Genomic DNA, 12710 nt, shown 5'->3' on the forward strand with positions numbered 1-12710 from the left:
CCCTCCGCCACACACCGTCAGGTGGCTTGCGGAGTATGGATGTAGATGTAGATGTAGATGTCAATAAATACCTTATTACAAGAAATGCTTCAGACAAGCACACCCGGGTTCCCGGGTTCGATTCCCGGCGGGGTCAGAGATTTTCTCTGCCTCGTGATGGCTGGGTGTTGTGTGCTGTCCTTAGGTTAGTTAGGTTTAAGTAGTTCTAAGTTCTAGGGGACTTATGACCACAGCAGTTGAGTCCCATAGTGCTCAGAGCCATTTTTTTTGCTTCAGACAAGAGATTTTGTAGGTGAATATGCAAATACTGTCGTGTTAACTGTCTGTGCGCATATGACAAGATGAGGTAGGAACACAGGCCACTTTAAATGCTCTTATGTTTTATCTAAAAAATAGCAGATCTTCAAAATAAGAAATTCATTTCACATTTGAACATTTATACAGCCGAAGCGCATATTTTACATTTGGGTAGATAACTCATAAGTTTTTTTCTGTGGCAGATGAGAGGTGACCCGCAACAAAATTAATATCACTTGTTTTAAAAGGCTACATCCGATTTTTCTACCTATTCTAGTCAAATCCGAGCTGCTGCTCCGCCGCTTATGATGTAATTCTCTGTGGGACGTTAAACCATAGCCTTTCTTCCATTCCCTCTCAATCCACTGGCTTCTGACGCACTTATATCTCTGCGCCTCTTGACAGCATGTTATTGATCTAAGATGTTTACGGCCCAGATCTGCAAAAAAAGTATTTTGTTATCTTGCTCACTCCTTATGAAATAATTTTCGGTAGTCGGGGAACAGGTTATGCCTTTTTTTCTAATGTGATGACTAAGATCCGCAAAGAAAACGAGAATGCTTAATGATGATCGTACTTGTGGCGTCTATGGTGAAGCCCTTCCAGCGACAAGTGACCTCTCATCGTATGTTCGAGAATTTTGAAACGCATAATCTCCTGCTACCTGTAATTCCCGCACATCAGCACTAGAAACATCTGCCTTTGCCTGCCACTTCAAACCAGTCACACTTTTAAGTTTTACACATAGCCCTCTGCCACATTGCTGTATACAGTGAGTGTGTAACGCTATTCCTCGTTTAAATAAATGCTTGTACAAGTTACAGTAAAAAGCCTGTTCCTCCTAAAAATCGATTAGCGCGCGAGATATTGTGGGGACTCCCATACACAGATCGACATCACAGATTATTCACTGAGTAACGGTGCAATGTCGGACTGAAAATTCAATATCATCTACTAATAACCTTATAAATAAAAAAAAACAGTTTTTAAATTTTAAATTCAGTGCATTAATGCGATCTCAGTAAATGAGTGTTTGTAACATGATTCTTTCATATAGTATTCATTAAAAAAATGACGATCATTCCACTTGGGACCTGTGGAAGGTACATTAGCTTATATGTTTCAGTTGTAAATATTTGTCATGTATTATTGATTTTCTGACAAGTTCTACATCCTGAAGGATCTCCTCACTGTGGATCAATTGGAATGAAGGTAAATCTAATCTAATCTAATCTATTTCCTGACCTATCCGTGAGTTTCTCGTTTCTGTTATCTCTGGGTTCTTGAACCTCACTTGACAATTTTACTTTCACGGAAGGTTACTCTAGCTATTTCAAATTTGTCTCATTGTGCTTCAAATTACCAGTAATGTACTTCATCCATTTCTTTATCCTCTTGAGTTTCACTTTACTGTTCATCTCTATTCTGTTATACTCTGAGTCTGTGTCAGTACCTGGATATGCTTTGCAGTAACTATCTGACTTCCATTATTTTGTGTATCCATGCCGTCGTCCATTTACCACGCCTCCCAGTATGATCCAGGTGCACATTCATCTAATGTGACATTAGAAGACGGCGTACGCTAAAAACTTACAAAACTGATCGCAGGGCTCTAGGTGCCTCTCTCTACTTTCAGTTCTTTCATCCAGTCCATATTCGCTATAAGTCTTCCTTCCAGTCTCTGTTCCAAAGTAAATCAGCGACACACCTAGGTCTAACAAATTTTTATCGTCATTTGATGATAAAAATTTGATCCAATACCCTTCATTCATTTGATCCAATACCCTATTTCCATTTGATCCAATACCCTATTTCATTTGATCCAATACCCTATTTCTTCAGGCGTTTTCTGTATTTTCGAATCAGCTAATGACATGGGCATATAAAACTGATAATTCTCTTCTAACTACCTTCACTTTCATGGCTATGGCAGCAATTGTTGTTATAACTCACTATTGCTGTTATTGTTATTATCCTATAAGTACAGGTAACAGGCTGGAAATCTATTTCCGTTTCACTTCACCAATCACACGAAATATCTATTTTCAAATCGTCCATTTCCACTTAAGCGTTTAAAAAAATGGTTCAAATGGCTCTGAGCACTATGGGACTCAACTTCTGACGTCATCAGTCCCCTAGAACTTAGAACTACTTAAACCTAACTAACCTAAGGACATCACACACATCCATGCCCGAGGCAGGATTCGAACCTGCGACCGTAGCGGTCTTGCGGTTCCGGACTGTAGCGCCTAGAACCGCACGGCCACTTTGGCCGGCTTAAGCGTTTAATTTTCTAATATTTTGTACTCAGAGAGGAGGAGGCCTTTAACGTCCCGTCGACAACGAGGTCATTAGAGACGGAGTACAAGCTTGAGTTAGAGAAGGATGGAGAAGGAAAGCGAGCATCCCCTTTCGGAGAAATCATCCCAGCACTTGCCTTGGTGATTCAGGGAACTAACGGAAAACCTAAATCAGGATGGCCGGACGCGAGTTTTGGACCGTCGTCCTCCCGAATGAGGATCTACTTTTTTAACCATTGTGCTATCTCGCTGGGTCATACTCAGATACTTGCAGTGTTATTTTCATTCATCCACCTTTTGAGAAATTATTCCCCAGCAATCTTCGGAATTTTTCTGAAGGATGTAGTTTTCATTGCCTCCTTTCCATTGCCATCAGTGATGGTTCCACCTTCCGGCACAGTTTCTTATTCCAATTAGCAGAACCGTTTTCCCGGCCTCTTTTAACCGTCCGTTAGCAGAATGAGCGTTATTCCTAATATCGGAAGTCTTCGGACTATAATCAATGAGTAGGATTAAATTTCTGTTCTTGGGATAGAAACTGAAGACGCTAATCTCTAACTACTGAAAGTGAAGGGTCAAGCGCTCTATAAATTTGCATAAACCTCCGATAAACTGCCACTCGTATTACTCATATCACTCTGTCTCTCTCTCTCTCTCTATCTATCTATCTATCTCTCTCTCTCTCTCTCTATCTCTATGTCTCCTTTTTTACCATTTGCCAGCTTATTCATCTGAACTAACAAGACTAAACATATATACGGAACAACTGGCTTGTGACTTCAGCTATCACGTAGCGTGTAGAGACACGATGAATTGATTACAACGTCACCTCTGCGCTAGAGTGAGCTACTTTTCTCTTCAGTGCACTGGTGCATGTTTACTGTAATTTCTGCGGCTATCACGTAAGGTATAACAAGACAATGATTAACGCTGTAGTCATGTCAGCTATAACTGCTGATTGGCATTTGTTGGATCACCATTGATTTTCTTTTACGTGGCGGCGCGATAGCAAGATTTTGTAATAATTCCCGTGGAATATTCCGTCCGTTTCGTCAGTCCGTTTCGTCAGTCCTCAAGATCTGTTCCTACTATAGAAAACTGTCTGGAGGTTTTGACATACTTGCAACGCGTGTTCCAAGTAAGTCTCTGACATCTTCAAGAGAACACAAGTATGGAGAACACACTCCAGACATCATTTTCGGTTATGTTCAGTATCTTGCATGTTGTTCCCCATTGTGTAGAGAAACACTGTCCTACATAACGCCAATATACATTAATGTTTCTAACATATCGAGCTCATCGTCCAGAACCTGAAAATCCAAAGGTTGTCGACAGACCGCCTTGTCATCATCCTCTGCTATTTAGCATCATGCGGATGCGGTATGGAAGTGTATGTGGTCAGTACACCGTTCTACAGGCAGTTTTGCCAACTTTCCAGACTGTAGAGGCGTTACTTCTCAGTCAAGTAGCTCCTCAGTTGGCATCACGAGGCTGAGTGCACCTAGCACCAGTCCTCCCACGCACTGAAAAATCCTTGGGAATACCGGGAATCGAACCCGGGTCCTCCGTATGGTAGACATCTACGTTGACCACTTCTGTTCTTCGTTCGTTTTATCTGTTTCTTCGCCATTTTTCGTCATAAATTCTGTGTAGATGCATGACACCTTTCGTAGTCTATCGACAGACTCAGATTTATTTTATTATAGTGAATGGGGAGTCCCCTGACAGCACTCAGCAACGGTGAACACCTGTCTAACATAGGACAGGATAAATAGCCAAAGATGGGAGAGGACGGTACAGAGGTTGTCACCCATACAACTTCGAGCTCTCAGTACTCAATTTCGGATTCTGTGAAGATTTCTAAGGCAATAACCACGCTACACGGTTCTTGCCGACGCGTTGGATATTGTCTGCCGCGGCGCCTATCGATATTTCGGATATTCTACGTGAATTTGAGGAGTTAATTTTTTTTAAATAAAGGCTTTACTGTTCTACTTTAAAACGCATCTTATTTGTTACGTCGCTAGCTTTATCAATCGATTTGAAGAAGTGGGTAACAAGAGCTGATTTTCTTCCAAGTGATTCGATAGGAGCTAGTCTTTGCAAAGAAGCATAATTTTGTATCGCGATAATGGTGAAAAAAATCAACCGCACTCAGGTATGTGCAATTAACTTAGAAATACTGAAAAAATATCAACATCTAGTAATTCACGTTTGCTTTCAAAACCATATGTTACAAGTTACGAACCTAGCTGGTCGCACGAAAACGTTCTGAATTTGGACTGATATTAATATCTGACTCCATTCAGAAACAAAAGGATTTTATGTGAGAGCGACAACACCGTGTGCTGACGTACTCCAGGAGCACGTTGCGTCAGTAGTGTACAGGAATGAGCCGATTATGTACACTTGCATAATACTGGAACGCGACGAACTTTTTTTAAAGAAATATCGACACAGTCATTTTATTGTAAATTAACAGCGGTACATAGCTTATAACGCCTAAGGTATACCCGCGTAAAACTCACATTCCACAAAGAGTTCAGGCTAAGCCTTCATTGTAGTTTCAGAGAACCAGTCACACGAGACGGTTTAAGACAGATTACGTAATGATACGCCAGAGACAGTTTTTGCTGTCTATTCTATAGTATTTACGTGCATTAGTGTCAGATACACGCGATAAATTAAACGTTTCAGTTTTTATTTGCGTATGAATAACATAAGCGAAGTTTCTATTCAGGACAGTTCCGGGTGTACGCAATCGTTTGTTTACATTCTTAACTGAAGTTAAATACGCGGGATTATCAATTGTCATTTAGGCTCGATACACTGAAGGTGACAGTTTTTATACATTTTATTAGGTTATTTTTCGCGTGAACGTAAACGTTTGTTTACATTGTCAATACAAGGGTTAATTAGTTTCAGTTCATGTACAATACTCAGTATTCACGTTTATTAGTGTCATTTAGACTCGATACATTGAAGGTAGCAGTTTTTCTACTTTTTATTAGGAACAGTGATACTAACAGTGATTTCTAACCTCCCTTTTATACGTCTGAGATGCGCAATCTGCGACCGTTAACAGTTAAACAAAAGTATAATACGTGGTAAATTAGTACTACACTACAATATCTGAGTAAATCAGTGTTACAATACAAATTCTGAGCGCTTATTACATACGGTTTAATTAGCAGAAAGCTAAAACTCATCTCGACGTCTGCTTAAATCCCTTAGCTTGTTGTCGGCTTTAGTGATCGTGTACTGTAAGCCCATCGGTTCCTATAAAGTAGAATTTGTATTTTTGCTTTACACTCTTCCGGCGGCTATCGAGCGTGCAGCCAGCTGCAGATTGTTGCGCATGTCGGCACCAACGAAGCCTGTATACATCTACATCTACATCTACATCCATACTCCACAAGCCACCTGACGGCGTGTGGTGGAGGGTACCTTGAGTACCTCAATCGGTTCTCTCTTCTATTCCACTCTCGTATTGTTCGTGGAAAGAAGGATTGTCGGTATGCTTCTGTGTCGCTCTGATCTCTCGGATTTTTTCCTCATGGTCTCTTCGCGAGATATACGTAGGAGGGAGCAATATACTGCTTGACTCCTCGGTGAAGGTATGTTTTCGTAACTTCAACAAAAGCCCGTACCGAGCTACTGAGCGTCTCTCCTGCAGAGTCTTCCAATGGAGTTTATCTATCATCTCCGTAACGCGTTCGCGATTACTAAATGTTCCTGTAACGAAGCGTGCTACTCTCCGTTGGATCTTCTCTATCTCTCCTATCAACCCTATCTGGTACGGATCCCACACTGCTGAGCAGTATTCAAGCAGTGGGCGAACAAGCGTACTGTAACCTACTTCCTTTGTTTGCGGATTGCATTTCCTTAGGATTCTTCCAATGAATCTCAGTCTGGCATCTGCTTTACCCACTATCAAATTTATATGATCATTCCATTTTAAATCACTCCTAATGCGTACTCCCAGATAATTTACGGAATTAACTGCTTCCAGTTGCTGACCTGCTATATTGTAGCTAAATGATAAGGGATTTATCTTCCTATGTATTCGCAGCACATTACACTTGTCGTCGGGGTTCCGAGGAAATCCTTGGGTCCTTTCGACGGCTGGCTAAATTGGTGAAGGCGGCCTCCATCTCTCGAGGAGTGGAAGCCAAGCTGACGATCTGCAGCATCGTACCCAGTTAGGACCGGGGTCCTCTGGTTTGGAAAATCTAAACCAGAGGCTACGTCGACTGTGTGACAAAAATGGTTGTAAATTCCTCGACTTACGCTATGGGGTGGAAGGTTGTAGGACGCCCCTCGATAGATCAGGGGTGCACTACACACAGGAAGCAGCTACATAGGTAGCACAGTACTTCTGGCGTGCACATGGGTTTTTTTTTATATTAGGTTCCTCCCCATGGGAATTACCATTTCATGACACTGATGCGGGTGTTCCAACTGTAAAAATTGTTAGTTCGCCTAAACAGATCATACCAAAGGATTTAAATATGCTTAATCTCATGTTAGTAAATTGTCGAAGTGTCTGTAGCAAGATCCCCGAGTTAATCTCCGAAATAAACAGTAGCAATGCCAATATTGTAGTAGGTACCGAAAGCTGGTTGAAACCAGACATAAAAAGCAGTGAAATTTTGAACTCTGGACAATGTTTAGGAAGGATAGGACTAATGCTATGGGAGATGATGTTTTCATTGAAGTTAAAAGCTGTTTAAACGCAGTTGAGATCGAAACTGCGTCGGACTGTGAAATAGTCTGGATAAAGCTGTCGATCAGACAAGGATTGACCATTGTATTAGGATCTTTTTATAGATCACCAGCATCCCCGACAAACGTCGCAGAACGTTTCAGGGAAAGTCTTGAGTACATTGGAAGTAAATATAGAAATTATCCATTACTTACAGGTGGAGACTTTAATCTAGCATCCATAGACTGGGAAAATTAGACGTTTATCACAGGGGGCAGAAGCAAAGATTCGTGTTAAGTTATTCTAGGAGCGTTCTCAACATACAACCTTGAGCAATTGGTTAGAAAACCAACTCGAGATGGGAACATATTAGATCTCTTGGCAACAAACAGACCTGATCTTTTTGAGGAAGTTAATCTAAAATTAGGTATTAGTGACCATAAAGTCGTTGTGGCTTCTATGTCAGTGGAAGTTGCAAAAAAAAGAAAAAAAGGAACAGCGTAGAGTTTTCTTGTTTTGGAAAGCAAATAAAAGTGTCATTAATGAATATCTTCATAGTCAGCTCCAAACCTTCACCACGTGACACAAAGATATTGAGCATCTTTGGTCGGAATTTAAAGGTATTGTCCACCATGAGCTAGAAAAGTATGTGCCTAGAAAATTATAGGGGAGGGGCAGGATCCAACTTGGTACAACAAACATGTTAGGAAGTTGCTGAGAAAGCAGAGAATTTTGCACAGTCGTTTTAAACGTGGTCACTGCCCCGCTGACAAACAGAAATTATGCGAAATAAAAGCAGCTGTCAGAAGGACAATGAGAGACTCTTTTAACGAATTTGAAAGCAATATTTTATCTGGAGATTCTAAAATTACCCCCAAAACATTTTGGTCGTACGTAAAATCTATGAACGCTACCCCATAATTCAATACCTTCTCTTGCTGACGGTACGCATAATGTAACTGATGATGATAAACAGAAGGCCGAAATTCTAAACCTAGCTCTCAAAGACTCGTTTACGGTAGAGGAGTGCAGCACCAGTCCCCCTTTCAATTATCGCACTAACGCAAGGATGGCTGACATAGTGTTTAGTGTATCTGGGATTATAAAACAGTTAAGATCCTTAGACGCCAGAAAGGCATCTGGCCCAGACGGTATCCCCGTATGTTGACTATGCTACAAATATAGCACCATTCTTATCCATCATCTACCAGAGATCATTGGAACGGCGGAAAGTTTCACGGGATTGGAAGAAGGCCCAGGTCATAGCAATCTATAAAAAGGATAGAAAATCGGATGCACATAATTACCGGCCAATTTCACTGACATCGATTTGTTGTAGAATCATGCAACATATTTTGTGTTCAGACATAATGACCTTTCTAGACTCTGAGAAGCTCTTCTGCAGAAACCAGCACGGTCTTAGGAAACAGCGGTCATGCGAGACACAGCTGGCCCTCTTTGTGCATGATATACAGCAGGCTCTAGATATCGGCTCCCAGGTTGATGCCATATTTCTCGACTTCCGAAAGGCGTTCGACTCAGTTCCGCACTGTCACTTGCTACAAAAAGTGCGCGCTTACGGTCTATCCAATGACATATGCGGTTGGACAGAAAGTTTTCTAACATACAGGGAGCAGTATGTCGTCCTGAACGGGGTAACTTCAACAGAAACAAGAGTAAGTTTAGGTGTGCCCCAGGGCAGCGTAATAGGTCCTCTGCTTTTAACGATTTACATAAACGATCTGGTTGATGGTATTGACAGCGGCATTAGACTGTTTTCCGATGATGCTGTAGTCTACAGGAAACTAGTATCACACGAAAGTGAGATACAAATCAATGAGAATTTGCAGAAAATAAATGCGTGGTGTAATGACTGTCAGTTATCTCTCAATATTAGTAAGTGTAACCTACTACGTATAACAAGGCGAAAATCCCCATTAATGTACGAGTACAAAATAAATTATCTGTCTTTGGAAGCGGTAACATCAGTGAAGTATCTGGGTTGTGACTCTTCCAAATGATCTCAAATGGATTGATCAGATTACACAAGTAACGGGTAAGGTGAACTTTAGATTGCGGTTTTTTGGTAGAATCCTGAAGCGATGGAGTCCTTCAACAAAGGAAATAGCTTACAAATACGTTAGTTCGTCCAGTCTTAAGAGTATTGTTCGTCTGTATGGGGCCCTTACCAGTTGGGTCTGATTCAAGAGATTGAGTAGGTCCAAAGAAGGGCGGCAACATTTGTGACTGGTACAGGTAGCCTTCGCGAGAGCGTTACAAATCTCGTAGAAAGTTTGAAGTGGGACACACTTGCAGATAGACGACGCGCTAAACGGAAGGGGCAGCTATTCCGAAAGCCTATCTTCACCGAGGATGTAGAGCATATATTATTACCACCAATTTTCAAATCGCGTAATGATCATCATTCAAAGATAGGGAAATGAGAGCTCGCACTGAGACTTTCAGACAGTCGTTTTTCCCTCGCGCGATCCGCGAGAGGAACAGAGGGGGGGGGGGGGGGGGGAAATATGTCTTTGGCGCGAATTGTGCCCTCCACCACACACCGCTTGGTGGATAGAGGAGTGTATATGTAGATGTAGATGTAGATCAAGAAACCAGGTTTTAAAACGGAAAATATTATCAGAAACAGATGTGTACTCTTACCACATCTTATTAGTTACGCAGATTAAAGCTAAAGAAATTGCAGGAAGGAAGCGTATTAAAGAGACGAGCCCTGGATAACTCGGAACAATTAGCGGTTGTTGAATTTCGAAGGAAGTATTAGGAAACGGTGGAAGAAATACGATAAAAGATGAATGGGTGGCTCTGAGAGATGAAATAATGAAGGCAGCAAAGGAACGAGTGGTTAAACGATAAGGCCTGGTAAGTATCCAGGGATTTGGCAACGTTGAGTATCATTGAGCGAAATTCAAGAACAATTTAAAATACGCTTTACACAGATATGCGGCCAGCAAAGTTGTGAGCGATGGATAAGACTCGAGGTGGTTCGACAGAAATGTCAGAAAACTGCTACGAAAGCGAAGAAAGTTTCACTACAACTTTAAACGTAGCCACAGAGAAACAAAAATCAAACGAAGCTCAAATTAGCTTAAGGAGAGCGTTCAATGAATTCGAAAATAAAATTCTTGCCCCTCTTCTAGCTGCAATGTACTGTAGATCTCCGGTGGAGCGAAGTGTCCCTGATTATTGGAAAAAAGTACAGGTCAAGAAAGGCTGCCGAACAAAGGAACAAAACTATAGGCCTACGTGTCTGACGGCTGTAGAAATTTGGAACACGTTTCATACTCGCGTATTATGACATTTCTGGATGCCGAAAATCTCCTCAGTAGCTTCCAACATGGTTTTCCGAAAAGAATGATCGTGTGACACCCAGCTCGCTCTATTCATTCACGAGACCCAAAAACCAGTAGATGCAGGCGCACAGGGAGATGCCGTATTCCTTGACTACCGTAAGGCATTCGATACAGTTTCGCCCTGCCGCCTAATGAACAAAATACGAGTGTATGGGATATCAGACCAACTGTGTGACTGGATTGAAGAATTTCTAGCAAACAGAACACAGCGTATCATTCTGAATGGAGAGGTCTTCAGACGTGAAAGTGACGTTAGCGCGCCCCAGTAGTGTGTTATAGGACCATTATTGTTCCCAATATAAATTAATGACCTAGAAGGTAATGCCGGAAGTTTATTGAAGCTTTTCGCAGATGATGCATTTCTATACAGGGAAGTCGCAACTCTAGAAAATTATAGGGAAATGTAGGAATACCTGCGGAGGATCGACGTTTGGCGGAAGGTGCGGCAATTGTTCCTCAACGCAAAGAAATTTAACGTATTGCCAAAACATACACAGAAAGAACTATTATTATAAAATTACACAATTGCAGAACCGTCACCAGAAGCACACAAAATTAATCACGAGTAAGGGAAATGTCAGACCATCAACAAAGAAAGTAGGTTGCACAACACTCATTCGACAAATACTTTAATATTGCTCGTCAGTGCGGGATCCATACCAAATCGGACTAATAGAGGAAACAGAGAAAGTTCAAAGAAGAGCAGCGCGTTTCGTTACAAGTTCGTTTTGTAAGTTCAAAAGCGTCACAGAGATGACCAACCAATTGCAGTAGCTGCAAGAGAGGCGTACTGCATCACGGTGAGGATTATTGTTAAAGTTCCGAAAACGTATGTTCCGAGATAAGTCAGCAAATATGAGATTCATTCAAATGAAACCTGGTCAGTGCGTCTACCTATGCCTTACAGCCGGCCAGTCTGGCCGAGCGGTTCTAGGCGCTTCAGGTTCGAATCCTGCCTCGGGCATGGATGTGTGTGATGTTCTTAGGTTAGTTAGGTTTAAGAAGTTCTAAGTTCTAGGGGACTGATGACCTCAGATGTTAAGTCCCATAGTGCTCAGAGCCATTTTGCCTTACACATAAGGTGAAGGTGGCACCACGTAACTGCGGGTACGGTGGTAGAGAGACTAACGTGTGCGTATCGTTTGATGTTGCACTGTGGTTTCGCACCGAAGAGAAGGTGGTCACACAAGTTATCGTCCACGACCGAACATGCAGGCGAGTTAGCAGGAACAACGAGGAGTGGTTCGATTTTCGGCGTCGGAAGGAGTTGGAGGCCGTCAGATTTATCGACCGATGAAGGCTGCGTACGGTGAGTACAGTCTGAGTCGTTCAGGTGTTGTGGAATGGCGCAAACGATTCCTTGAGGAGCGCGAGTGACTGGAAGACGATGCTCTTCCTGGACAGGCTCATCGTGACAACCGCAGAATCAACGTGGACGAGATCCATGGGTTACTGGGTATTAGCTTGGGCACCGTCCACACCATAATGCATCAACACTTAAACTTTCGAAAACTCTGTGCGCAGAAGTGGAACGGGTCCTTCCGGATTGCCATAAAGAGCACAGGTTGGAGCCTACTGCTAGTGGTGGCTCACTTCGGTAAAAATGATGTGTGTTTCTCTGTACCGGAAGGGATTCTCTCGAGTTTCGTGCAGCTATCAGAAGCTGTAAAGGCTACCAGTCTTGCTCACGAGATGAAAGCAGATCTTACCATTTGCGGCATAGTCGACTGGACCGATTGCGGACTTCCGGTACAGAGCACAATAGAGGGTCTGAATCAGATGCCCAGTCAGTTCTGCGACCGTGTAGGCTGCAGATTCCTCGAATTGCGCCATAGGGCGGTGGACTTTCGTGTTCCGCTAAATAGAGCAGCAATCCATTACACAGAGGAGGCACCTACGCGGGTAGCGGGGGCTGTGTGGCGTGGACTGGGTTTTTTGGTTAGAGGGTGTCGGAGAAACACAAAAAGATCTTCAGTCTAAAACGGTGCAGGATGAACAGAGGAAGAATGTATATTTATTAATCACAGGTATAAC

The sequence above is a fragment of the Schistocerca cancellata genome, chromosome 2, assembly GCF_023864275.1.
Source record: "Schistocerca cancellata isolate TAMUIC-IGC-003103 chromosome 2, iqSchCanc2.1, whole genome shotgun sequence".
NCBI classification, from domain to species: domain Eukaryota; kingdom Metazoa; phylum Arthropoda; class Insecta; order Orthoptera; family Acrididae; genus Schistocerca; species Schistocerca cancellata.